Genomic DNA, 26,126 nt, shown 5'->3' with positions numbered 1-26,126 from the left:
GGGGAAAACAGTTTTTTGTCAGTGCACCCCATCTTGCTCTCCTCTTTAATGTGCAATCACTCACGTCCCGACCCCCTGGGAAATACAGCCGAGGTGCCGTTTCCACTTCAGAGCACGCACAATCCTTGAAAAGCCTCCCCGGCTGCTTGTCTGGGGTTTTGTTTGGAGGGGGCTCTGGGGATGTCAGGGAGCATGGGAGGAAAGTGTGTCCCAAGGTGTTACGTGAGGAGCCCAGGAGATGGCTGCGTGCTGCTGGGAAGCAGCGCAGGAAGCTGCCACCCACTCCCATGCCCACCCCCTCACTGCATTCCCATGCCTTGTCAGCTCTCCCATCGCAGGGCAATTTTGGGGCTGGCTGCAAGCCAGAGCACCGAGATGAGCTGAGTTAAAGTATTGCAGAGCTGCAACCTCGTTAAAGCAGAGCGGGAAAACAGTAGGCAAAGAGGAAGGCACACAAACAAGAGAAGCCTGGCACAAAGTTTGTGTACATGTTTACGTCATCCCAGTCATTTAGTACACACATTGGAATAGCCTCTGAAACTAGGTGTTTTTTGTTTTAGTTGGCTGTTGTGCTCAGATCTGTATCAACACGAGCCATCCCCTGCCCCATCCCTGCCCCAGAGTGGTATATGAGGCAAACGAAGGATCCAAGTACATGGATGGGGGAGCGGAGGAAGAAAGGGCCCATCAGCAGGCAAGTCAGGAGCCCAGAGCTCCAGACTCCTCATCGCTGTCAGATTTCCTGCATGCACTGCAAGGAAGGGAGGTTTTAAATTGCTTTTATACACCCCTGCCTGCCTGAGTGCACAGAAAAGACAGAGCCGGCTGGTGTTTTGTTGGGTACGTGGCCCCATGCCTTGTTTGCAGTTTGCTGTGTAAGCACTGTTGTCAGGCTGGAGCTATTCATTTCTTCCAAGCTTTTCTATGGGACTCGTCACCATGGCATGGGAGGATCTCAGATGTCAATGAATTTCTTTCCAGAACAGCCCTGTGAGACTGAGGAGGGGGAAGAAGGGCTTGTCGTTGCTGCAGACCAATCCCAAATTTCAAGGTGGGCATGCATTAAACAAGAAACTGTGACTACTTTTGGGTAAAGTGACACACCCAGCTCTGCAAAGAGATCTAGTGGCAAAGGCTGGACTCCCATCTTGTGCTCCCGGACAGTGTACAGATCAGTTAACCCCCATGAAATTGCTCTTTTTCCTCCTGAAGGGCCTTTCGTTATACAGCTTCTTCACCAGAAGTTTTAGCTGTGATGTGCAGGGAGCTCTCCCTGCCCCTGAGGCTAAAGGATATGACACTGAATCCTATACGGCACTGAAACCTATCACCCACTGAAGGTTTCTCCTGCCTGTGGGCAGGCTTTGGCTGTGGGGAGCTATCCCTGCCACGGCCCTGTGTCCTGACAGCGCTGGGCACCCTGTTAGCACCTCGTTGGCCATCCACCTCCTGGATGGTGCCAGGGAGCATGCAAACTATTTGCTTGCTGATGACCAAAGGCAGGTGCTGTAACCCACACCTGGCCTTGTTTTGTGCACTAGGATAAAGGCAGCTGGAGAGGCCAGAAGAGGCAAGCTTCTCATTTCTGGTGCCCCTGACCCAAAGAAGGCTGCTCCTGGAGGGGTAAGAGGTAAGTGTAGAGGCTGAGTGTCATCTGCTGTAGCTAAAGCCAGTGTTTTCCCCCCAACTTCTTCCTCGGCATGGACAAGATGCTGTCATAAGGCAGCCAGATGCTGTGTGCGGGACAGGGCTCACCACAGACCCACCACCATGGGAACATCATGCTCTCCTTTGTCCAGATCCTACTCAAGGTGGCTAACCAAGCAGCTAGTAGTCTTCCATGAGGTTGGTTAAACTGACACTGTGGTCAAACTGAGGCAGCTTTCTTTTTTTTTCCTTTTCCTTTTATTTTGAGAATGTCAGGGACAGTTCTAATTTTATCAAAAGGCAACTCCTGCTGCAGATTTCAGGCTTTGACTTTGAACTATGATGCTGTGAGTTCTGCAAACCAATCCAAAAGTGGGTAATTTTTTAGCTGCATATTTGTGCTTCTCTATGCTGTGTGTGTGTGTTTCTCCTCTGAAATTTTGACTTCTTTGCTGAAATTCTCCCTCACTGTGCGGAGGACACAAGAGCGTGGAAAATTTCAGGACCTAAGGATGTACAGCATTTGTCAAAATCATAATCAGTTGACAAAAGAGGCTTGGACCAGGAAGCATAAGGCAGTCTCAGCAAGAAGAGATATTACCAGTTCAGCTAAAAATTTCCTAAAATATTGTTATAAGGCATCACATAGCCTGTTAAACTGTGTTTTTATAGTACTGATGTACTTCACCCCAGAGAGAAACGTGTGGTCTCCTAGCAGGTTAGGAAGCAAGAGCTTGGAGGAAACAATGTGAAAGAAGAGGCATTAAGTCAGCCAGCAATCCCATGTCCACACAGCTGCTTAAAACTCTTTGTTTGTAATAACAATAAAGCAGAAACCTCTTAAATATAGATTCATCTGGTTTTAAATTGAGGAGAAGCATCTATAGTAAGCAAGGTTTGTTGGATGTGTCTCGAATTGTTCTTAATTATGGAGCTCTGCACACTTGTAGCAAATTTTTAAAGGCAAAAAAGAATGTTTTCCAGCACACTGCTGCTGGCTAAGTGAAGCAAAGGCATGACAGCTCTGCACGGTTTTGTGTTTACAAAATCAAGACAGTGAACCTTTACCAGTTCTGTGCCAGCAGTGTCAGGCTGGGCAGGCAGTACCTCAGTCTGTGTCTACACAGACATGGCCACAGCTGTGTCTGGTGTGCAAATACCCAGGCCAGGACTAGTGTCACTGGCTACAGCAGTGGTAATCAGGTAGTTGCAGTAGCATGGGGCTCAGTGCTGGCTGAATCAGCCCATAAGGGTCTGCTCCTTGACAGCAATGCAGACACACTTCTACTTTGGGGTTAAAAAAAAATAAATAAAAAACAAATCACTTTTTTCAGGAAAAGAAAAAGAAGGACAACGTGCTTAAAAGCAAAGGTTTGAGGGGCCTCCTCTCTCCAGGAGGCCCCTGAAGCATCTTAAGATAGCAGGACAAGCATGTGATCTTCCTTTGCTAGGGTTATGGTGCAGAAAATACATGGAGTGAAAACAGAGAAGCAATGCTCTGAGTAAAAAATCGTCTGAGAATACCCAGGCCTGAAGCTGCATTTAAATGCATGGCTTGCTTCACAGGATGATGCTGGGCACGGATAGGCTTGGAGTCTTGGGGGGGAGAGGGGGTTCTTCCTTCCTCCCCCTTCTTATTTTTCATTTTAAAATTCTTTTTTTAGTAGTAGTGGTTTTTGTTTGTTTGTTTCTTTCCTTCTTTTCATTAGGAAAGAGAACCCACACCTCCATCTGCAGCAGGGATGGACCTGGTCACCATACAAGCCTGTGGGCAGGATGGTTACTCCTTCAGCTCTCACCTGTGATGGGTCCGGGGGGTAAGCCCCTACCCTGCTGCATGTGAGGAGAAAGCCAGGGCTTTGCTTCCCAGGGCTTGCTTTGGGAAGGTGGGAGGCTGGCTTTGCAGGATGTGCCTGCCTTTTTGTCCCCTGGTTCCTGAGCCTACTACACTGATGTTACTGATGTGTAACAGAGTGGGATGTGTGAGGAGAGCTGACAGGCAATACAAAGACACAATAACCGCATGGAAGTGTATTGTAATGGCAGCAAGAGGAACTACAAAGCTCTCCACTCTGCTGGGTGGGGAACCAGTACAGCAGGACCAGTGGTATCTCCAGGTTATGTAAAGCTCGTGATGAAAAGCTTGTGCTGGGCTCCTTGTTAAGCTGTTGGGATGTACTTATCAAGAAGAACTGGGAAGACAGAGGCTGGCACAGCTACTGTTGGTCTGATTTCTGTCTGATTTTTTTTTTTTCCCCTGAAAACAAGGGAAATAAAACCAGGCTGATGACCAGGGCTCCTGAAATCTGTGTTCGTGAGTACCCACTTGATGGTACCTGACCACACTGCTATTCTTTACAATGATCCTGCTCCCTGGGTGTCTTAGGAAAAGTCTACAAGAAGGAAGAAATTATTTACAGTTGCCATCATTGAACCCAAAGTGAAGCTGTGGCAGAGTGGGCCTGACTCACCCACGACAAAATGCCATTGCAGCTACCCATGGTGGCCTCTCAGCTTTTGCTTCTTGTCCTGAAGCTGGGATAAAAAACATGCAAAGGAGGCTCTCATCATACAGATCCTCTGAACAGCAAGGAATTGAACTGTGCAATTTGTACTGAACAAATTGCAGTATCAGGCATGCCCATGTCTGTTTCAGAGCTGGATAAAAAGGCACAGCAGATTCAGGTCCTTGCTGAACTGTGACCCCTTGATGCCTTCCTCCGGCTCGCTCCCTCCTTGCTGCCCACCCACATCTCCTGCTGTGGGTGCAGAGCGGTGTCACGCCTCTTGAAACCTTGCTGATCACTGATGTTACTCAAGGGATAAAATCTTGCCTTTGGGGACCGAGATTCTGTGTCCACCACAGAGCACAACCAGTGTGAGTGTCTCCTTCCATCTGAGTGATTTCACTGACCCATGGATATTTCAGGTGTGCAGCTGGGTGTCAAGCCAGCCAAATGGTTGGAGTTACCTTCCTCTCTTTTTGTTTAATTTCAGAAGAGAAAGAAATGCAAAGACAGACATACAGCTCAGCGATGTTGATGCACTGACATTTTATTTTGTGAAGTGACATAAAATGAGGTGCTCCTCCCTATCACCAGGTCCTTAAAAGCCTTGGGAATGGAAATTCATGTGACTCTTAACCCCTCGTGTTGTTACAGACAGTGACCCCGAATAGTTTAATGTGGCTTTTAAATAGCAGCTCCCCTCCCTGCTCCTTCAGGAGGCTGCTCAAGGGAGATAAGGAGGCAGGAGCCAGTCCTAGCCTCACCTCTGCTGCTGATGGCAGACAGGCAGCTGGGGCTGCTCTTCCTAGCCCTGGGAATGGAGTGCTCACCTGCCTCTGGACAGAAGGACCAGATTCATGTCATCTTCCCCCTTTCCTCTGCATTTATAAGAAGGCAATTTCCATTTTTCTTTTCCTCTGGCAGAACTGTTCTTTGGAGGACAGCCCTGGGCCAAGTTCAGCTGAACACTTTTTTTTTTTTTTTTTTTTGTGGTGCTAAATACTGGCTTAAGGCTCTTGAATTTTTCCACATTATCCTTGCAGGTTCTAGAAATGTGCTTTTGTTTTCCTTATGCATATTTTTCAATAGCGGTCAGAGTTGTTTTTCCTGGCATCTGGTAACAATTTCACGAGGTGTCCCTTCCCTCTGTCCCACCCGGTGCTGACTGCAGTGCTGCCCCTGCCTTCCTGCTGGCTCACGGGCTGGCAGCAGCGAAAGCAACATCACCCAAATGGCATGGGATGAGACCCCCAGCTGTCATTAACCATGCCGTGCTCCTCATTGCAACGTCTGGGGCTTCAGTACTTCTCCCAGATTGAATGCTTTTCTTCCTAGCCAGCTTCAGTACAAAGCAGCCTCACTTAAATCACTGCTGCAAAGAGCTGTGCACACAAATCCCCGGCCACAATGCTGAGTAGTGGGGAAGCAGGACTGAACTTTGAAAGAAGTAAAGGTCTGAGCCTATTGCTGTGGCAGAAAAATACCAAATGCAATTATTTAAGGAGAAAAGATGAGTTCTGACAGCTGATCTGAGCTCCGGCAGTGAGTCAGGCTCCCCTGCCACTGGGGAGACAGAGCACCATATGACCAAAATCAATGTTCTAGACTTCGTGATGTAGTTACTGGGATTATTAAGATGACTGGATTTGCCCATTGGAGTGTACAGGGTGAAACATATGGTACTAAACAAGCCAGCAATGCAGTCAAGGGTCTTCTACACGAAGGGATTTGTATGTAAACATAGCGGGGCCAGGCAAAAGCCGTGCTCCCGTAAGTTAATTTAGCTGTGCTTGCCGTAATGACAATGTAATTATAGGAGTACAATTTGGGAGATTTATCTTTTTAATTAGTAAACTCCCGTGTCCTTCAAAAATCTCCTTTGGCAGCTACAGAGCCACCTGCGTCAGAGTGCGGCGGGGAGCCCTTGCTTACGCACGGCGCCCGCACGCGCGCTCACCCCACGCTGCGGCGCTGCCACGGCTCCGAGCAGATGGTCCCCCATCACACGTGGCCTTCCCGTGTCACTTGCTATTAATTAATTGGAACATTGTTAGCGCTCATCATAATTTCCTTGGACGTCTTCCTCGTGTCAGTGAGTTTCCTTTCAGCGGGCCCTTAAATATACATAAATATGAAGCTATATTGCTTGCCGGCAAAAGTTTTGCAGCGGTGATTTCAGCTGAAAATAATTTTGTTGTTGTTGTTCCTGAGAAGGCAACATGTTAGCAGTGCTGCCTGACTTCGCTGTGCAGGAGCAAGACAAACGCCAGGAGCTCTGCCAAAAGCCGGGGCCCACCCCAATGTAGGACACGTGGTGCCCAGGCGGCACAGCCCTCCTCTCACGGGGACGTGGGCACCACCACTCGCGCACCGAGGAAGCCAAGAGATGCACAGCACAGCATGGGAGGGAAGGAAGGAGCTCCACCGTGCATGAAGGTCTAGAGAGATCCTGCAAAGGCTCTGTGCCAGGGAAAGCAACACTCTTCTGCCCTCAGGCCTGTCCCCATGCCACAGTCACGGCAGGAGACCTGGGGACAAGCAGCCGCAAGGGTCTGGTTGAGCACATTGCAGCCAGCAGCTGGGCTGGGACAGCCTTCACTGGCTGCCTGTGCCCTTACCACCAAATGTAGCCAAAAAGAAACCCCTGCAAATGCTTCCCAGCATGAGCAGTTCCTCTGGGCTCTGCTGGAGCTGTCTGACCAGGGCCAGCCTGCTGCCAGCCCCAGGCCCTCGGGAGGTGTCAGAGCACAAGCCCCACTGATGCCTTGCTGGCATCCAGGCAGTCCCTGGGCGAGTGCAGGGAGAGCATGACAAGCTGTAAAGATGAAGACATAGCAGGTGGGAAGAAAAAAAAAACACTCCTCAGAGTAAATCAACTTTCAGGGAAAGCCTCTGAGCCTCGACACACCTGGACTGTGATACCAAAAATGCCAACACAGATCTGTGCAGGAAGATCCTTTTTCTCCCTCCTGCAATGTCTTACTTACAGCTGAGACCTCAAGGCAAGCAGAACTAAAAACATGATCGCTTCTGAGGAATGAGAATATTAGAGTATGCCAAAAGAGAAATATGTTTGTTAGGTGCTGCAAGATTTTTCACTCCTGCTGAATGGACTGCAGAGTTTAGCCCTTGTTTGAGCCCAAGATTTCCTCTAAAAGAGGCTGATACAGAGCTGCATCATAACAACGGGTGGGTGAGCTCAACTGGCCTTGCACACACCCACTCATTCCCCTTCGGGAATCCCAAAGCCATTTACAACTGGAGCGAATAGATGAAAGGATGATTTAAATCTTGCATAACCTTTGGGAGGTGGAGACAGGCAACAGTATTTTCCTGTTTCAAAGGTGGAAATTAAAACAGTAGTCTGTCACCATTGACTTGCTTCAAAGGTGTCAACAGCCGTGAGTGAGGGAAAGAAACCTAACCAACCTCACACAGCTCTTCCTCTCCATGGCGCACAAGGTGAGCTGAGAGCAAGCAGCTCGGGTGAATCCAGCTCTGTAATTTCTTGGCTGCCTTTGTATCATGCCCCAAAGCAGCAGCAAGATGAGAAAAAGCTGATCTCATAAATGCCCCTTTCTATTTTGACTGGGAAAGGTGCTCTTCCAAGCCTGGTCATGACCACTGTGTGTGAGGTGACCAAAGGCACTTGCTGTCTGTAATTAAACAGATCTGCTCCTCAGGGGAAACTGGTTTACCAGCCAGCTACATCTGCCCCATCACCTGTGGTTCTCCCACCTGTGTGTTGTACAGCTCACACGCATCATCAGCATCAGCACAAGGTCGCCCCAAGAAACAAGCAGAAGAGAGAAGTGCAAGAGCCGACCACTGCCTTCATCAGCTTCTGCGTGGTGCTGCCAGAGGGGCTGGCATCCTCGTGGTCCAAAGTCCACAAGCTACTCTGAAGAAGGTCAGTGGGGAGGGAAAGCAGAGGCAGAACACAGGGCCACGCTTCTTACTAGACTGTGTTTTTGTTGTGTTATAAGAGGTTCTCATGTTTTTAGTTCCACCCCCCCCCCCAAAAAAAAAAAAAATTAAAAAAGTTACTAGGACACGGATATTGCTTTTCATTGGCTGCACAGCTAAACTCAGTGCTATGCCTAGATGTAAGAAGATCTCACTGTCCTTAGGATGTTTATAAATTGTGCAATCTTTGAAACAGGGCTGTGGGTCATATGTGCAGGGTGACTGCTTTGTCGTGGCTCCGTGCATGCTTGGGAAGTGATTACTGTTGAGTAAGAGGTGAGCCAGAGTAGACAAGAACATCTCCTGTTTAACTAGTCTTCCACCAGCTATGTGAAACTGTGATTGAACTGTAGCTTATGACTACTGTGTGTTTTTAAAAAGGCCTTCAAACCAAATGGTGCTTAAATCCGGTATGCTTTTGATCTGGATGGGGATCCAGACTTTGGCTCCTTTTTTTTCAACCTATTTAAGTGAGATCTGTGTATCATTAAAAAATATTGTTTTGGGGCAGTACTTTGCCTTATGGTTAACTAACCAAGTCTCAGTGAGCAAATATTTATTTTAAATGTGAAATTCCTGAGGTCTGTGCACCTCTAGTATCTAGAAAGGTTTGCAGTAAACTGGCTCGCTGCATGGCACTGAGAAAAGCATTATTCAGTGTTTCCAAAAAGGCTATTAAAAATATCCCATAAGAAGATAAGTTGCTTAGTAGGTGTCTGTATAGCAGAAGATTAAACATACCTCAGCCAGACAACGTTTCATGGTTAGACCAACCAGGCACTGCCTCTTCTCTTCATAAACTGTAATCCACTATATCATTTCTTCTCTAATGTGCTCTACCTGGCTTCCTGCTGAGGATGATCTATGTGCTTTGTGGAAGCAGAAACTAATATTATTCTGGGGAAGGGAAGAGGAAATAGAACTTAAGCTGATTGTTTAATTTTCATACAGAAAATTTTAAGGACTGAGCATTTTTTTTTTCAGAAGGAACTGTGGTTTTCAGAAGGAATTGTGGTTTTTCTCTTTATTTTTACTGAGAATGTGATAAATATAGTTTTTTTGAAGCTATATTTTGCATAAGGGAATATATTAAAGGATAAAACCCAGTGAACCAGATTTGTCTGGGAAGGTCATGTGTAACTCCAGGAAAGTATGTGGAGATAAAATACACCTGTGGTTAAATTATCTGGGGAGAGGGTTGAAGTGCTTACTAAAATCAATGAAGCAGCCTTTTACAGCAGGAGAGGCTGTGGTCTGTGGGCTGCTAAGTGAATCATGCAGCTATTTGTGAGTGGTGAAGCCGAGGAGCTCCATTGCCAGGCTGCTGCGGTTGCTTTTGCATTGGCACTGTGCTAGGTGGGAACCAGAGAAACGTGGCAGTCGGTCCGTCCTTGGTGGCTTGCACCGTGCTCCCATCAGCTGTGGTGGGATGGGGTTTGGTAAAGCAGCCGTGAGGAGGGGAGCTGGGGAGGTTGGGTGACTTAGCCGAGGCGATGCCAGGGAGCAGTGGCAGGGCTCGGGTTGCCCAACCCTTACACCTGCCCCATAACCACAAACCCAGCCATTAGCCCCAATGCTCTGTAGCTCACAGCAGGTGGACTATAGGACCCTTCCCTTCCCTTCCCTTCCCTTCCCTTCCCTTCCCTTCCCTTCCCTTCCCTTCCCTTCCCTTCCCTTCCCTTCCCTTCCCTTCCCTTCCCTTCCCTTCCCTTCCCTTCCCTTCCCTTCCCTTCCCTTCCCTTCCCTTCCCTTCCCTTCCCTTCCCTTCCCTTCCCTTCCCTTCCCTTCCCTTCCCTTCCCTTCCCTTCCCTTCCCAGCAGCACTTGAGAGTTTAGGGACCTGGGATTAACTAGGATGCATCAGATCTCTCTAATCTGTTAGTCGTTGGGGTTCCTGTGTATCCTATCACCAAAGTAATCATCTTTCCAGGCCACCTGCGCCCTCACCAGCCTATAAAGAAAACCATCATAGCTTTGGCCACTGTGATTAAGGCACGTATGTGAGCAAAGGCATGTACTTCTGCCAGCCTTGCCAGTCCTGCACAAGGTAGTGCTGGGGTACTTCTGTACGCTTTCCACCTTTTTTTCCACTGTGCTGTCTTTAACTTACCTCCCCCTTGATCGACACGGGGCAAGCAGGTCCCATTTGTAACTACTATTTCCACCCAGGGTCAGAAAGTTATCATACTAAGATTATTTTTCAACTGAAAGTCGATTTCTCCCTTTTGGGGCGAAGGGGGGATGAGGAGTGAGGAAAAAGAGAAGGTGCTGAAGAGGCAGAGAGTGATGGGCAGCTGGCAGATAAGGGAAGCAGTGAAGTGGAAATGAAAGCTTCCATATCATTGCAAACGGATATATTCATGCATTGCGCTAGGATGTCACAGGCTGTAATCATAAAAAGAATCAAAGATACATAATAGCACCATTACTGGGAAATATGAGGAAGAGTTGAAAGATAAGGTATCATCAAAACTCTCTTACACTGAATATTTTGCCTCTGCTTTGTGCAAAAAGAGGCAAGGAAATTGTTCTTTCTGCCCCCTATTATAGGCAAGTTATTGCCCTTTCTCCACACAGCCTCTGGTTTAAAGCACAAATAAAGGCAGCACCTAAGATAAAACTATATGACAAATGAAGTCATAAAGCTCCATACTGAAAGTCCAATATTAGAAGAGCATTTAGGTTTTGAAGGCTGCAAAGGCAGCTGCAGGGAAGTGGCTGTGATAAAGCTGCCCTTGGAGTTCTCACACCAGCAGCCCTGTGCGCATGTGTGTGTATGTCCATGACAATGCAGACTTTCAGTGCACCCGCTCACAGTTGTTTGGCCAGGACCTTTACCTCTTCCTTTGAAAGGATGGGCACTGTGCAGCTGTGCAGTCAACAGGGTACGTGCTCCGGTTTTCCTTTGTGTTCCTATCAGAAGCTGCCTAGCCCAATGTCTCACGCAGAGCCTGATGGAATTCCCATATCACCCAGCAGGAATGTCCAATGCAGTCCTGAACATGCCCCGAGTTATGTCCTCTATTTGTATCCCAGGGATCTCCTTCCTCCTCCTTGAAGGACCTGAGAAAGCTTGAAAAGGTATATGTATATATGTCTGCTTTCCATGTTTCCTAGCCAAACAGAAATGAATGAGCTTGGTCAGATTTGCCAAAATCCACCCAGAATTTTTAAAAAATTAAAATATATTCATCACTTGAAACATTTATTTTAATTTATTATATTTTCAAATGTAAATTTCTGGACAGCACTTTCTGCAATGTAGAAAACAATACATACGTGCGTTGTACATGTAGCTCTGGGGGGGGTCTCTCTGTAATTATACGTACACTGTAAATTCCACTTAAAGCTGGCAAGTGGCAAAGACTGAGCTTTTGGAACAGAGGACAGTTAATAAACAATATAAATCAGCAGCAAAAGTAGGAGATTATCATGTCCATAATCTCCCAACAGTTAGGAAAATTCATGCTTGCACTGAGTGGACCTACTTTTGCACAGCAATAATACTTTTCAGTATTGGCAGATTAGTAAATTAGCCTTATCTGAGAGTTATTAAAACAACTCTAACAGATTTACTAGCTCCTGGGCGTCTTATGGACAGACATAAATACTGAACAGGAATCTGCAGTACAAATCCTTCATTTTTGTTTCATGCCTTTCCAAAATCCAGATCTTTAACGTAACTTATCTCGCTGGATAAAAGTCATCTTTCTGATGGGCTGATTTTAACCCTCGAAGATTTGTGATATTCTTGGGGCCACAAGAATCTGGAACTGGAAATGCTTGGCCAGCAGCTCCTTCTCTCCGACACCAGTGATCCGGAGCTGCTTCCTGGCTTTAAGGACCCCTCTGTGAAGCGGCGCTAGCAACTTGATGGAGAAGCCAGCTGGCTCCTTCCAGCATCTCCCAGTTAAGGTAAGGACGCTCCACGTCCTTGAGTCGTCTTCACAGCTCGAGGTCTGCAATTCCTCCCCGAAGGGATGGAATCGAGAGGAGAAAGAGGCAGGAGGGCTCCCGTGGACCATCTGCAGCGAAGTCCTTGGGGCAGCAGCTCTGGCCAAGCCGCCTGCCTCTCCTCCCCAGGCGCTGGCGGAGCATGGCACAGAGTTGGAGGTCAGCGGCTTGTGCAGCAGACGGGGCTGTAACCCCTAGGCAGAGGGAAGGGCACGTCCTTTGCTGCTCCATGGCCCTCCACAGAGATTAAGCCAGCTGACACAGCAGACATCGCCCGTGCCCCTGCCATGCCCCCAAGGCTCAGCTTCGATGTCTGTGAAGAGCTAGAGCAAAAGATGAACGCTTCCCCCCAGCAAGAAGGCTGAAATGGATAAATAGCAAGGAAACAGTTAACAGGGAAGAAAACAAAAGCTAGTGTTTTTGGAACGGGAAGCTAAATGGCAGGTAAGGAGGATGTTTAATTTCTACTTTCTAGATTACAAACAGCAGAGTAAGAGGCCCGCAGCCCACATCATGAAAAATAGCGTGGGTTTGGCAGTGCACAGTTATAATTTAAGAAAGCTCAGTTCTCTATTCAGTCCGAAAGATTTCCTACAAGAATAAGGCTTGGAACAATGCCCCTGGCTGATGTATGGCAAGTCATTTAGCTGAACGTCCCTTGTGTGGCATTAAAGGAAACACATTTAACACCATGTGCCACACACTGTTGTGTGTCGGGTGCATTTTCTTCCTTATCCTTTTCATGAACACGCTTCAGAAACAAGCAGGTAATGGTGGACAATGACCATGAAATACTACAGCAGTAAGCCCAGTGAGCAATGGGGGACCCTGTGTGACTGGTGCTGCTGTTTCTCACCAGAGCGTTAGAGAAGGGATGTGGAAATGGTCCTTAGCATCACTCTGGCACACCTTATAGTGGTGCAATGCTTCTTCATGGAGACCCAGCTGGAATCCTCAAAGGTCTCACTTTAAATTCACGTAAGATTGGTTCAGTTTCCATGCCACCCATCTAGCTTTCCTGCCCCTCTCCCCACTCTGAGGGCTGTAAAGCGGTGCTTAGCCTAATGCACCTGGAAAGGCTGCTGTGGATTATCAGTGAGGTGACGCTGAACTCCGTAGTGATACTCCCAATAAAAGAGCATGAGAAATGCTAGCTGTTGCTGTTTTGGTAGTTTTGATGGCACTGAAAGGTGCCTCATCTGTGCTAACATGAACACTCCTGCCCTAACACTGAGGATGTAGTATGAAGCTCTGTAAATTCTCATTCACTCTTCTGTTTCTCCCCTGGGTTTGACCTTTGGGATGAAATCCATAGCTGCATTTTTTCCACTGGCCAAAGAGCAGCCAGGACTTCCTCCAGTGTCTGCTGTAATAACCTGCCATACAACAGGACAAATAGGGTCTGCACAGCCCAAACAACCGAGGCCAGCATTACTTCAGTATGCTTCAGCCCTCCATAGTGATGTAGAGATAGGAAAATCTGTACCTTGCTGGAAACACGTGAATGGCTTTATCTAAGCCTTCCCTCTCCTCCTCAATACATGATTTTGCAGCTGTTAGAGTTCTCTCCATAATATTAATTAAAGTGTGCTTTTTTTGGTGTAACTGTATATAACTATACCCTGTTCAGAACTTCTTGCTCCCTTCAAAAGAAATTTTGTTTGGATACGAATAACTAAAAGGGGCTTGGCCAGAGTGATTATGGATTACAAATACGTATCCCCCTAACTATAACCTACCCATGATAAGATGGAAAGTGATGCCTTTGAAAACAAACTGCCTTCAATTCTTTTTTAGCACTTTTCAGACTAAAAGACCTTGCACACGCTGTAAGAACTGCCAGCACCACAGCACTGAAGGTTGTGTCAGCAGCACTTCTGTTACAAAGCCTCCCTTTCCCCAGGAGTCTATAGCTCAGCTGCAAAACTTCCTCCAGGCTCAAACTTCCTTCCAATGTACTAGCTAGGAAGTGATTTTATTTTCAACAATTTTGTCTATTTTTGCAATATAAACAGGAAAGTGAGTATATATAAATTATACCAGAAGGCAAAAAAGAAAGGCATGTGTTTTTATTTTAATTCAATTTGATTTTCTCACTTTCTCACACCTTGAAAAACTTACATTTAAAATAATGTGTCACAGCAGGCGATCGCATGTAATGAGGTTTTCTTCTCTTCATACACTGGGTGAAAAAAAAAACGATAATCTGAGAGGTTGGGCCAAATTTTGCTCTCATGGGTCTGACTTCAAACATTGGATTTAGTGGAGTCTCTCTCGGTAAATGAAATCAGAACCAGACCTATTGTCTTGCAGAAAACCGTGTCTCTGCTTTGCATAGCATATTTAACCTGCAGCCCCTAATTGGTCTAATGATTAATTGGCACATTATTTTTCAGACACCCAAGCTCTTACAGATAAATCTCAAAGAGACGTTATTTGATTTTAAATCAGTATTAGTGATTTGATGGCTAATGACTTGCTATTAAGTTCCACTGGCAGAGACAATACAACCTACCCTGGTAACAAAGCATCGTATATGAGTGTCTCATAGACTTTTAATTATGATTATCAATCTCCTTTTCTGTCTCTCTCTCTCTCTCTCTCAAGTCCATGTGTTAATCCATATGTTGCTCTCTAAATAACCAGGTTAAGTCAGATCCTGTCCCTAAGGAAGCTGCTGTGATTTTCCATAAGCCTAAGGAACCCTAAAATCCAGCTCATTGATGAACAGGGGATGGGTGCTCCTCTGGATGTTTTGAACAAGTTGTGTGGCATCTCAGCGATGCTGTAGGAAACAGGACATAGAGAAGAAAGTGAAAGCAGGCCTTGACCTTTAATTTTTGTGCTCCGGCTCCGAGTGTCTGCAGGTGGTGCAGAGTGGGCAGCCCAGTTCTGCACGTTGTCCTCTGGGGTCTGTGGCAATGTCATGGCTCCATCTGATGAACGAGCCTTGTAAGAACACCCATCCTTTACAGATGTTGATCTACACCACCCCTTTGAACCCCACTAATAATTCTTTGGCTTATTAGCACAGCACTGGTGAACCTTTCAGGTTTTGGGTGTTACTGAAGTATCTCAGCAATCCTGCAAAACAAAATATCTTCCATTGCATCCTGGTAGTTAAAAGACAGGTGAAGCAGGACTTTTCCTGTGTATTTTATGGGGTTCCTGTGTGTCTCTTTACACTTCGTTCTTTTTTGCTGGCTGATCGCTTTCTCTCCCAGTTGCACTCACAGGTACCTTTACCAGAGAGAGGGGAAGAACAGATGTTTAAAGATTCATTTGTAAAGCATATGTACATTAGAATAACATTAATTTGCGGTGAATCACTAGCTGTTGCAAATTAGGAAGTGACTAAATGCAATATGAGAGCAGGAATCATGCATTATAAAATATGCTTTTTTCATTTATTTGGACAGTTGTAGTTCAGTTTTTAATTATTGATGGTAATACTCCTTAATGTGCTAGTAAATGTGCTGCTTTATATTTAGTAAAAAATGAAGTCTTAGTAAAACATAAAGTCATTACAGCACTCAGCTGTTAATTATTGCTTAGGGAAAGAGGGAAGACTGCAAATTTTGTGCAGGTTAATGAAGCATGGTATCAGCTGGCTCTGACTGGAAGGAACAGCTGAATATCTTATGTGCTGCTGCAGATACACGTATTCCTCGGTCTTTGTTTTTGCACTGGCTTGAACATCAGCACCTGAAAACAGCCTGTAAGAGATTCGTTTCAGAGCTGTGAAAGGTTGCCAACAGCAAGGAAAAATCTGATTTGATCCATCTCCCAGTGAATTGAATGTGACTTTGATGGAGAGGTTGTGAGGTCTATGTCAGGCCTTTAACAGAGTCTGTGACATTTCACTGGTGCTGTCTGGAAAAGCAGGAGGTGAGGATTACTAGGTGGATTGATGATGGAATATGCAACTGTCTCCTCCATGCATATGGGGTGTGTGTGCCCTACCATCAAGAGAGCAAGGAGGAGAAGCTTTGAGAATTCTGCTAACTTGTCCATCTGCTTGGAAGACTTTTCACACAGCCTTTCTGATAATGTTTCCTCTGCCTTGCCACTTGCCATCTTCTGTTTAGCTATTAAGAGAGGAGACCCTTTGGTTAATGCAACAAATGAGTATTCACAAATACCTGTAAAAATAAAAGCTGCTGATGCATGTTGCTGGTACCTCTAGTCCCTTTTATTGCCTTTTACAGGCATGGAGGGGTTCTGACTTTTGGAATTATTTGTAGAAAACAAAACATCATAAATACCAGCAGTCTAAAAAGCTGTGCCCAGTTAGCACTCTCCAGTCTATTTTTAAATACCTCATAAAATTCATGCTAGATTTACACAGCAATTGTTATTATTATTATTTGCCAGTAATTAGCAAATGGGAGAAAATGACAGTCCTGTTTGTAATTCTTTGGTTGTCCCAAGCAAAGAAGAAGTGGGATAGCAGCTTTGGTCACAGGTTGCACAGCAAATGACTGCTAATGCTCAGAGCTATTAGCTGTAAAACAAACCATGAACTAATGCAAACTCTTGTGAAGAAAGAACATGCTTGTAAAAGGCACTTCCTCTTTGTGCTGGCTTCATGAATGGGAACAAAAAGTTACATTCATTACATAAATTAGTACCAGTAAATAACTCAAGACGCTCCAGTCCTGAGCATTCACATCAGGGTGAATGAAGTCTGACCCTGCAGGAAGCTGCTGAGGAGCTTCCCTGGAGGGGATGTGCTCACTTTCCTCCCACTGGTGCAGAAACATAGGCATGGGATAGACTGGAGGACACAAAATTTACTGCCTCAGGAAAGTTCGGCCCTTGGTATTTCATGGTGTCTTTAATGAAAGGAGCTGGTCTCTTCACCCAAGCTGCTGGGAGCAAGGTTTGCACAGAAGGACGAACTGCTTCTCTCTGTTGGTGTTGCTAGCTGTCGATCTCCCTCTGTAGCCCTTGGTCTGAATATAAACGAAATAATATTGCTGCAAATTTTCTGCAAATTCTTTTTCATGTGGATTTTAAGCAATTTGGGAGGGGCACTACCTCAGAGGAAAGAGTATTGTGTGTGAAATCAAGCAGCAGTTGTTCAATATGCTAATTATCCATATCAGCTGGTGTTTTCCTAATATTTTCCTGCACTGTGACTGTATTCTGAATGACACTTCCTATACACAGAGCGATGCTGTGAAGAAACCTGAACTGTGATGGCTGAAACCCTGGAGGCTGGTCCAAGTGCAAAACCCTCTCAGATGGGAGAAGTCCCTGGGAGCTGGCAGTGCCCTTGCCATGCCACCCAAACATCCCCTGCTTGCCAGTGAGGGAACAGTCCCTGTTCTCACTGGTATGGATGCCACCAGTTCTTGCTGTGGTTCCTATAGTAGAGGGTTTTGGAAGGGTTTGTGTGCTGCAAAGATTCAGCTCCTGTCAGGATGGGTGCAGCCTGGCTTCCCTGAACCAGCCATCACAATCCTGGGGCAGAGTTTAGAAAGTGTGCGCTGGTGATGCAAGCTGAAATGGGACGTTCCTGGGGCCCTGCATTTAACCTGGCATCTCCAGGGACACTGCCTCTTGCTTACCACATGTCTACCTTCTTCCAAAGGGGTCACGTTAGACAAAAATATGCTAAAATAGTACCTGCTTCCGCCCTCTCCAGAGCCACCATCTGGCAGCCATCAGTCATGGAGCCGTGACACATCTGGGACACGCTCCTGAGTAATCATCCTGGGCCACATTGCAAGCTTTCCTTCGGGTTTGGCAAAATCCCTCATCAGGTAAGAGTCTGGCATTGCTTTCTGAGGGAAAGGGGAAATAAATCCCAAAGAGCTCCAGCACTGAACCTGTCTGTGACGATTAAGCCAGATGCACCTTTCTGAATTGCTCGTGCCATGGCAAAGAGGTGCTTACAGGCAAGACAGGCTGTGAGAAATAAGAGGTGACACTGACCTCGTGCTATTTACATGCCAGAAATAAGGCACTGTAGCTGAGCCTAGTTAGGCCCCGTCGGATCCAAAGGCAGGACTCGGAGCAGAGCTGTGCACAGAAACTGGCACTGCCAGCGGTGTGTTTGCTGTGGGAACTGTCATGGGAGCTGCGTTCACAAATGAAAGAGGTAGGGTAACACTTGACTGGGATGTGTTCAGGAAGAGGCTCAATGACAAAACTAGGTTTCTTCCCCCATCATTACCTCCGCCTCAGCTGAGCGGGCCGGGCGCTGTCTGTGCCGCCTGCTGCTGGCGCTCAGAGACTCATTCATCAGCCTCGCTGCAGATGGTGTCATCCCCTGGGACGATGGCAGGCTCGAGATCAGTGCCAGCATTCTCACAGGGAGAGGGGAGCATGCAGGGAGGCTGGGAGGGAGCATGCAAGTGCTTCTGACTTGGGATGCCACGTCCTGCTGCTCTTTGCCTTTCCTCTGTGCAGTCAAGAAGGGGAAAGCTGATGCTGCCGTTCCCAAAGACAGCTGTTCCTCTCCTTGGGGAGGCAGGCGTTTCCCCTCCAACCTCACTCTGTAAGGGGGAAAGAATAGGTTGATTGTCTATACGCCCTTACAAGCAGGGCTGGCAGTCAATGGAAGTATTAGAGATAAATATGGAAATAAACAGCAAAAGCAAATAGTGGAGGCTGTCAGCCCCAAGTTTTCTATCCTTATATGCTCCCACAGGCAAAAAAAAACCAAAAAAAAACAAAAAAAAAAAACACTGAAAATAAAAGGAAGAAAGTTTCAGCTAAGTTACTGCATTTATGAAAGCAAAATAATGCCTCATAAAGAAATATTTCCTCCGCCCCTTCCTCGCCTTCGAAGGGAATTAAATGGCTATTAAAAAGTACCTTCCTTTTAAAAAGGACAATGAGCATTTTGATTAAAAAGAGCTTTTAAGTATTTATATGATTACCTCTTTTGTCCCCCTGGCAGCATCTGTCTCGTTGACTGCTCAGCATCTGGCGTGCGCTGCCTCGTGTCAGGAAGGCCCTGATTTTTCATTCAGACAGGGGGTGGGTGAGGGAACAGGCGTATGGATGGATGCACGGAGAGGCTTTTGCCAAAAGAATAAGGCCATTTCCCTGGCTGCCACTGCTGCCGGCTGTTTGGCCGCAGCGCTGCTGGGCTCTCCTTTCCTCCCGCTGCAGCAGGCTGTGGGTACCAGATGGCCAGCTCGCCAGGGTCAGCTCTCCATCAGCGGGCTTCTGTGCGCAGCGTGGCCAGCCAGAGCATCGCGGACCCGACATTTCCTCTGCTGGTGGGCAAGCTGCCCTTTGTCTTTCACTTCCAGGCTCTCCTGCTTCTCCACACATCACGAGGAGATATGGAGGGACTTCCAAAGCCCTCAGCTGTGGCCTGGCAGTGGGCATTTTGCATCCCAGCAGAAGCAGGCTGTGGCGGGATGCTTGGAAAAATCCCAGCTCACTGTTTGGTGTACTCACATCCAGGGTTCACACCGCAGGAGATCTGTGGGTTTTGCAGGGTCAGCCTTCTTTTCTGCATATTCGTTTCTCTTAAACTGTCTTCAGTAACACATTCAATGACTCACACAAACATTAGTCATACTTTGCACCATGGATAATTCCTTGCCTTGCAGATTTTCAGAATGTTTCTAAGATTGTTTAAACTATCCACCATCCATGAAAGACTGAGCAGAATAGGTCCATTTCAAATACTGCTACTTAACAAAGACTGGGAGAGCAGTGGCTTGCCCAAATAATACAGAAATTGGCTGTGAAGGCATGAGCCCTGCTCATGGATCTCCAATCACTGGGCAGTATGAGTGCTCCTCCTCCACCAAGTCCCTTCCCAATCTCATTTTAAGAATGACAGGTACCAGCAACCCTAACTAGAAGTCAGCAAAACTGTAAGAGAAACCTTTTGGACTCCTACTTCATCATTCTTATGCTTATGAAGCTTTGCTTCTGAGATGAGAGTTGCAACTGCTACATGCTACTTGCCGTGGGGAAGGTTGTGCTGTCCTAAATCATCCTTTAAAATCTAAGATGCACTGTTTGGTTAATCTTCATTATTAAAGACTTACTTTTACCAGCTTCCTCAAGAGTTGGACTGAACACTAAGTCCCATGCTGAAATTCAGTAGATTTTCCTGTTTTGGGGGAAAGAAGGCTTTTACCTGCAGCTGATGATAGAGCCTTGAGGCCTGAAGGAATGGGTAACTGAAGAGGTAACAAGCCAACGCAGGGTTATTTTGTCTTACCCAGTGCTGTGTGACTCTTCCACATGACCTGGGACCCCATCCGATGCAGTGCAGGGAAACGTAGAAGGCCAAGGAACCTTTCTGAACTATTCTGCTTTCACGCAACAGCCCAACGAACAAGAAGCAGCCAGAGATGGACTTGCATGTTTGCGCATGGCCCCTGCCATGTGTGGAAGAAAATAGAACAGAAATCCTGGAGTGTCCAGCTCATAAAGGAGCAGGTGCAAAGCTAATGTTTTTGGTGCCATTCATTGACCATGCTGTAATGGAATTTACAGCTCAAGGTCTTTTTTTTCTTTTTCTTTTTTTTTTCTTTTTTTTTTTTAACTGTATGTTTGCAAACTATCTTAGGGTTCATTCTTTTGTAGACGTATGGGTCATCAGCAAAACTAGTAGAAGCAAAAGGGAGAAAATCATATGTCAGGCTTGAAAACTAGATTAAAATGAAGGACAGCTGTTCCTTTTTTCTTTCTTTCTTTCTTTCTTTTTTAATATTTCCACAGTACTTTTTATTTGCTTTTTTTTTTCTTTTTCTTTTCTTGCATAGAACACTCAAATTGTGCTTTTTCATGCTTGTTTTCCAGATGACCAGAAGTATAAAGTTCTGGTTTATATTAAAAAGGAAGGTGCTATTCTCATTTGTTTTCAATGCCCAAGGCTTCAAGAAACAGCACATACTGCTAGAGACCAGCAATATGATACAAACAATTGGCAATATTGCATCAGTGATTTAGATGTCTCCTCTCATTTTACCTGCAGTATTAGAGAACTGTGATCCACACTTCAGAACAAATAGCATAGTTGGAAAACAAATAACAAAGTGATCTCATTTTTCTGAGGCGAGGAAAAGTCTCTCTTTTCAAACAATTTGCCATCGCTAGACTCCCTCATCACAGTGCAACAGAGGGTGGGATTAATTGAACCTGATTTAGTTAGAAATGAAGCATCTCACCTCAGTTCATTGCCTAATTCCTCCTGCAGTCAATGGGGGCAGTGCCAGACAGTGATTCATCCCACCTACCCCTGTACCTGGCTTAAGTGGGATGAATCAGCCAGCGCTGCCTCCTCTCTTGCCGCCGGCTGCAGAGGCAATGCAGGCAGCAGCTCGGATGAGAGGTCCTGCTTCTGGCCAGGTGTGCTTGGGCGAGGTGAGGCCTTTGTGTGTTGGCCTCCAGGATGGCCTTCCCCCGGCACTGGGCACGGCTCACGGGATCTTCCCCGGGGTCACCGAGCCTGGGAGCCTCCCCTGGCTCCGGGAGGGGCAGAGGGAGCCAAGCCAGCCCCGCTGGCCACCTAACGTGTAGGCTGACGTGTCTCCCCATGACGCACCGAGCCATCCCCAAGTGTCTGGGAAATTGAGTTGGAACCTGATGTGAAAAGCAAAGTTGGCTTAAGAGCGGTTCCTAGAGGAAGCGTAAGCTGCACAGGAGCAGAAGCCACATCAGCTGCAGACAGAGAAGTATGGCGTTACTGGTTAATGTAGTCCCCACACCGTCAAAGCCTGCATGCAGGTTGTTGATGGTGAAGGATACCACCACTACCCTCTTGGTTTCAAGCACGCCAGGTTCAGTATGTATGCTCTGTGACTGAACTGAAACTGCTCATAATAGAAATTTTTTCCTACCTGCACCAACAGCTGCTTTCCCCATGGAAACATGAAGTAGTGTATCTCTGCTTAAGACAAACCCAAACAAAAACCTACCTACTGTACCTGTTAGTGGTTAGTAGGTGTACATATACATGTCTAAATCCTTTTTCTTTACCCTAAAAATCAAGGTCTTGGAGGTATTGTGTATCTAGATCTCTATCAGCTAATTATGCATACTGCAAAACTAATGCTTTGTTCAGCAGCTACAGATGTTCTGTTCATGTTGGAAAGCTAAACAGAACCACCCTGTTTGCCATCTGGTTATCCTTAATTATTACCTTGCTACCAAATCTGTACCCTGAGGATGAGATTTACCACAGTTTACCCACATTTTATCACTCTCTGAGAAACTGCTATGGGATATTTATGAAAATAGGTACAGCTCTGGAGCATGAGCGTATAACAGAATGGTTATTAAGCTGTCTGTACTCCTCTGGATAGGAATTTGTGCCCAGATTGTACATTGTGACTGTCTCTGAACCTCATTGTCTTCTCCATTCCTGTTAAAGCAAGGCAGCATGGGGTTGCAGAGTGGCTCAAGCTAGCAGTAATTTGCTCCAGTTTGCTAAGGCAGCTGCTCAGTTTGTTAATTGCACCTGTGGATACTTCTTAAGGAAATATAAGGTAGATTTTTTTTTTCATCACTCCCTGGATTGGGAGCAAGTTACCGAGTGAAGAGAAGAACAGCAGGTAGAAAAGAGAAAAAGTAAATAGGTCTTCAAAAGTTATAGTGGAAATAATGCGGGAGTCAAATGAAGTGGTTGCAGAGGCCAGGAGATGTGAATCCAAGGACTGGGATTCGATTGCAGAAAGGGAGACCCTGCAGAAAACACCCAGGTGAGTGGATAGATGAAAACCCTGTAGACTAATGAATGTCCAGGGAACAGCTGAGCTGAAATACACAGGTATATAAGAAGTTCAGTTTATGATGAGAAAAGGTCTCTATAGAGATGGAGGATCCATGTTCCCTGGCCTGTGAGAGCACCCTAAGATGAAGACAATGAGGAAGAACCTTCCCTGTTGGTGTCAGACCAGACTCTAGGCAAGGTTAATTGTAATGGAAGTCTGAGAAGGAAATGTTTTACTATCCCAGTAATTAATATGAAATTATAAAGACATCTAGAACAGACCAAACTGAAGTCTGTTTTGGAAAGGGTGACTAGTTTACAAGGAAACAGTAATGGTGTCTGGCCAGTTTGACCCTTGCCGAGTGGAGCACAAATAGATATCTGTCCTGTTTTTGGGACAGCGTCTCCTCTAGAAAGGCATTAGCTAACTGATTGGGTCCTTTGGGGTGTAGCATTGGATTCACTGTGCTGACTGTTACCCTGTTGCTGACATTCAGCTAATGAAGAAGGGCTTTTTAATGTGTTTTCACAGGGTATTTTAATTCACGCTCATCACAATTTCCAGTGTGATTCACTGACTGGCGCAGGAAGCAGGAGCCCCGGAGCAGTGAGCTTTGCCTGGCTCGAGTTGGAGGCGACCCTGGGGAACAGGCAGCCTTTCATTTGAATAATGCCTGCGTGGGGATGGGGTGGAGGAGTGGGTGACACTATTTGGAATGAATTTCTATTTATAACTGTAATTTGGCATTATGGAAGATATCTTTTTGACGGGTAAGAGGCATAAAGCATACCCACAGCTCAGCAGCTTTCCGTGCACTGAAGGGAAAGAGCAGCAGCAAAAGAGCAGCCTCCGGCCAGGCACCTGTCACAGCACTGGTACGGTACCATGTCCTGAACTGGTAGTGATGGAAAACGTCAGCAGTGGACTCTCAACAAGATGATTCACACTGCAGCTTGATTATCTGCAAATACAAATGCAACTCAGAATTTGTGACCTTAATATTGTCCCATTTCAGGATGATCTGATCAGTGTGAATAATGTACATTTCCTTTAGGATTTTGTCAAAATTTTAATTGAACCCGTAATAATTTCAGGCTGTCTAAAAATAGTGGGTTTTTTTGTTTGTTTGTTTGTTTGTTTGTTTTTTCCCCAAAATTTGTTTTGCTGTAACCTTCTGGATTCCAATCATGTGATAATCAAAATGTAGATATTTGCAAAGGAGACAAGTTTCAAAGCTCCTAATTCTGTTCTTACCAGGGACTGGTGCACACTTCAACAGTTTTGCCACGTCATTAGCTCCATCAGCCAGAGCTGTTATTCTCCCATTTCCCGTACCCATCCTGCCAAAAGCCAACGCAGACAAAACTCCTCCAGCAAAAAACCACCTTTGACAACACATTCAGACTAAATTCTGGGAACTGATTTAAGCTCTACCTGAGAAGGACTGTTTGTACCATTGTATCTGTGATTGTGTGATTGTGTGCATGCAGGGGACCTGAATAAGGTTTTCTCTAGACTTTGTTGGTTCATCAAGACCTGCTGTTCCATAACAGAGAGCTGGTCCAGACCTGTGTCCAGATGGTCTTCAATTTCACGGACTTTAGAGACTAAATACAGATCTACCTTTTGGGACTGTCTGTAATAGGTGTTCACATTTGCTAAAACAGATCCCAATCCTGCAGTCCCTCCATGGGAAGCAGGGCCATGTCCAATGGAGCAAGTGGAGCTAGCATGGACAATTTGTGGCAGCATGTGTACAAGGTGCAGAAACTGAGTAAAAATGGGGAATGCACAGGTGCACTGTGATGAGCTACATCTTTAGACTACAAAAAATATCTCATACATTTTTTAAGTCTTGGTTTATCTCTTCAGGAAATACTGAATGTGGCAGTGGGAAAGTGTTAATAAAAAGGTAAAGTGGGAAGTATTCTGAATTGCCCTGGTAACCACATGCTTTTTGAAAAAGCATCATGAGAATAAGTGACCTTCTGTCACTCCTTAGCCAGAAGTTAAATTTGGAAAATAACAGGGCATCCCACAAGGATGGGATTGGAGGCAGAGAGGCTTTCTGTATTCTGCCCTGGCTTCGTCCTTTTTCACCTTTTCTTCTTTGTGTTTACGTGGAGAGGATATTGATTCCAGAAGTGACAAAGACCAGATAAGCCAAAGCTCCTTTTTGTTCTTCTGTAGAGAGGAGGTTACCCTTGTTTCAAATCTAATGCTCCTGGTGCTCTCTCCTCCTCCCTGCACTGCCTGGGAAGTCACACAGTTAGCTGTGGGTTGCATTTACACTAATGACCGTTTTTCTCCCCCCGCCTCCCCCTCCAAGCTTACTAAGCTTTTTCTTTCAGCGTGACCAATAAAGCATGAATACAAATAGACCTGAGTCTTTTTTTTTCTTTCCTCTCATTTATATTTTGCCACTTTTAGAAGTTACTGAAGAAAATAGTGTCATTCTGTTCCAGAAGAGCTTTTATACCAAGCTGACACTGTACATTTAAATATGTATTGCTTCCTCTATCATTTGCATTTTAATGTTCCAAACCAATAATCATGAAGTCTTGTGTGAAAATGTAAAATAATAAGGATGGGGAGATTCTTGGATCGGATTCTAAATGTTGCTGAATTACACCTAGACGTGGCAGCTCATTGAGAGACCCCTCTAAGAAATTTTTTAGATAAATTCAGAGCTTCTGAGAGAGAATGTGCTGAATCGCCCTGGGTGTTGCACACTTCCCTTTAGATATTGAGTAGGCTCAGCCTTGCAGGCCTTTTCCTGTGCAGCTGGTGCCCTGGCAAAGTGTCTTAGCTCTGCTTTGGAAGAGTCACCCTCCAGGCGTACTTAGAGTAGACTCGACAGTCATTCATTATTTGGCCAATTAGTACCAACAATATTAGTCTGGTGACATTTCACATGTATGTAGCCATCCACCAGAAGCTGGACTGAAAATAACGCACATGGTTCACGTTGCAAAAACAAATGCTGTCAGAAGTGCCAGTCATGATATTTTCATGTTCTGCTTCATTATTGTCAGAATTTAGCTCCACATTATAGAAGAGAAGAACAGAGTATCCAAATCAGAATTTACCTTGTGGACATAAGAATTTTGTCTTGTGTGCAAAGTGACCCACTTGCAAGAAATTGGTCTGTTGGAGGTATTGTGCAATGCAACAAAAGGCTCTTTCTGTGTTTCTGTTGAATGGTCTCTGCAGGAGAAGACTTAGCTTGGAACGAATAACAACTGATGTCCCAGTTCTAGCAAAATATTTTCTCTGTATTTTATTCTACCTTTTTTTTTTAGGAGAAAAAAAAATGCAGCTTTAAAACCAAAATGCATTTCCTGTATCACAGTTGTCAT

General features: G+C 45.7%; 2 long non-coding RNA genes across 4 annotated transcripts; both read left to right on the top strand.

Annotated features, from left to right (window-relative positions):
* The first annotated feature begins 1,469 nt into the window (after positions 1 to 1,469).
* On the top strand, positions 1,470 to 4,121 carry LOC310897510. The gene is made up of 2 exons (XR_014582359.1): positions 1,470 to 1,630; positions 3,357 to 4,121. It is a non-coding gene; the product is annotated as an uncharacterized lncRNA (long non-coding RNA).
* A 266-nt stretch (positions 4,122 to 4,387) lies between these two features.
* Positions 4,388 to 25,352, top strand: LOC310898107. 3 transcript variants are annotated; one of them, XR_014582965.1, is made up of 5 exons: positions 4,388 to 7,616; positions 7,908 to 8,064; positions 11,099 to 12,034; positions 17,724 to 22,755; positions 23,299 to 25,352. It is a non-coding gene; the product is annotated as an uncharacterized lncRNA (long non-coding RNA). The 3 variants fall into 3 exon arrangements; XR_014582967.1 differs by having other exon boundaries at positions 4,388 to 8,064; XR_014582966.1 differs by lacking the exon at positions 11,099 to 12,034 and having other exon boundaries at positions 4,388 to 8,064.
* The last annotated feature ends 774 nt before the right edge of the window (positions 25,353 to 26,126 follow it).

This window comes from Anser anser, assembly GCF_964211835.1.
Source record: "Anser anser genome assembly, chromosome: 3".
Taxonomy (NCBI): Eukaryota; Metazoa; Chordata; class Aves; order Anseriformes; family Anatidae; genus Anser; species Anser anser.
The sequence above is the reverse complement of the archived record's forward strand: the minus strand, read 5'-3'. Positions and strand labels throughout refer to the sequence as shown.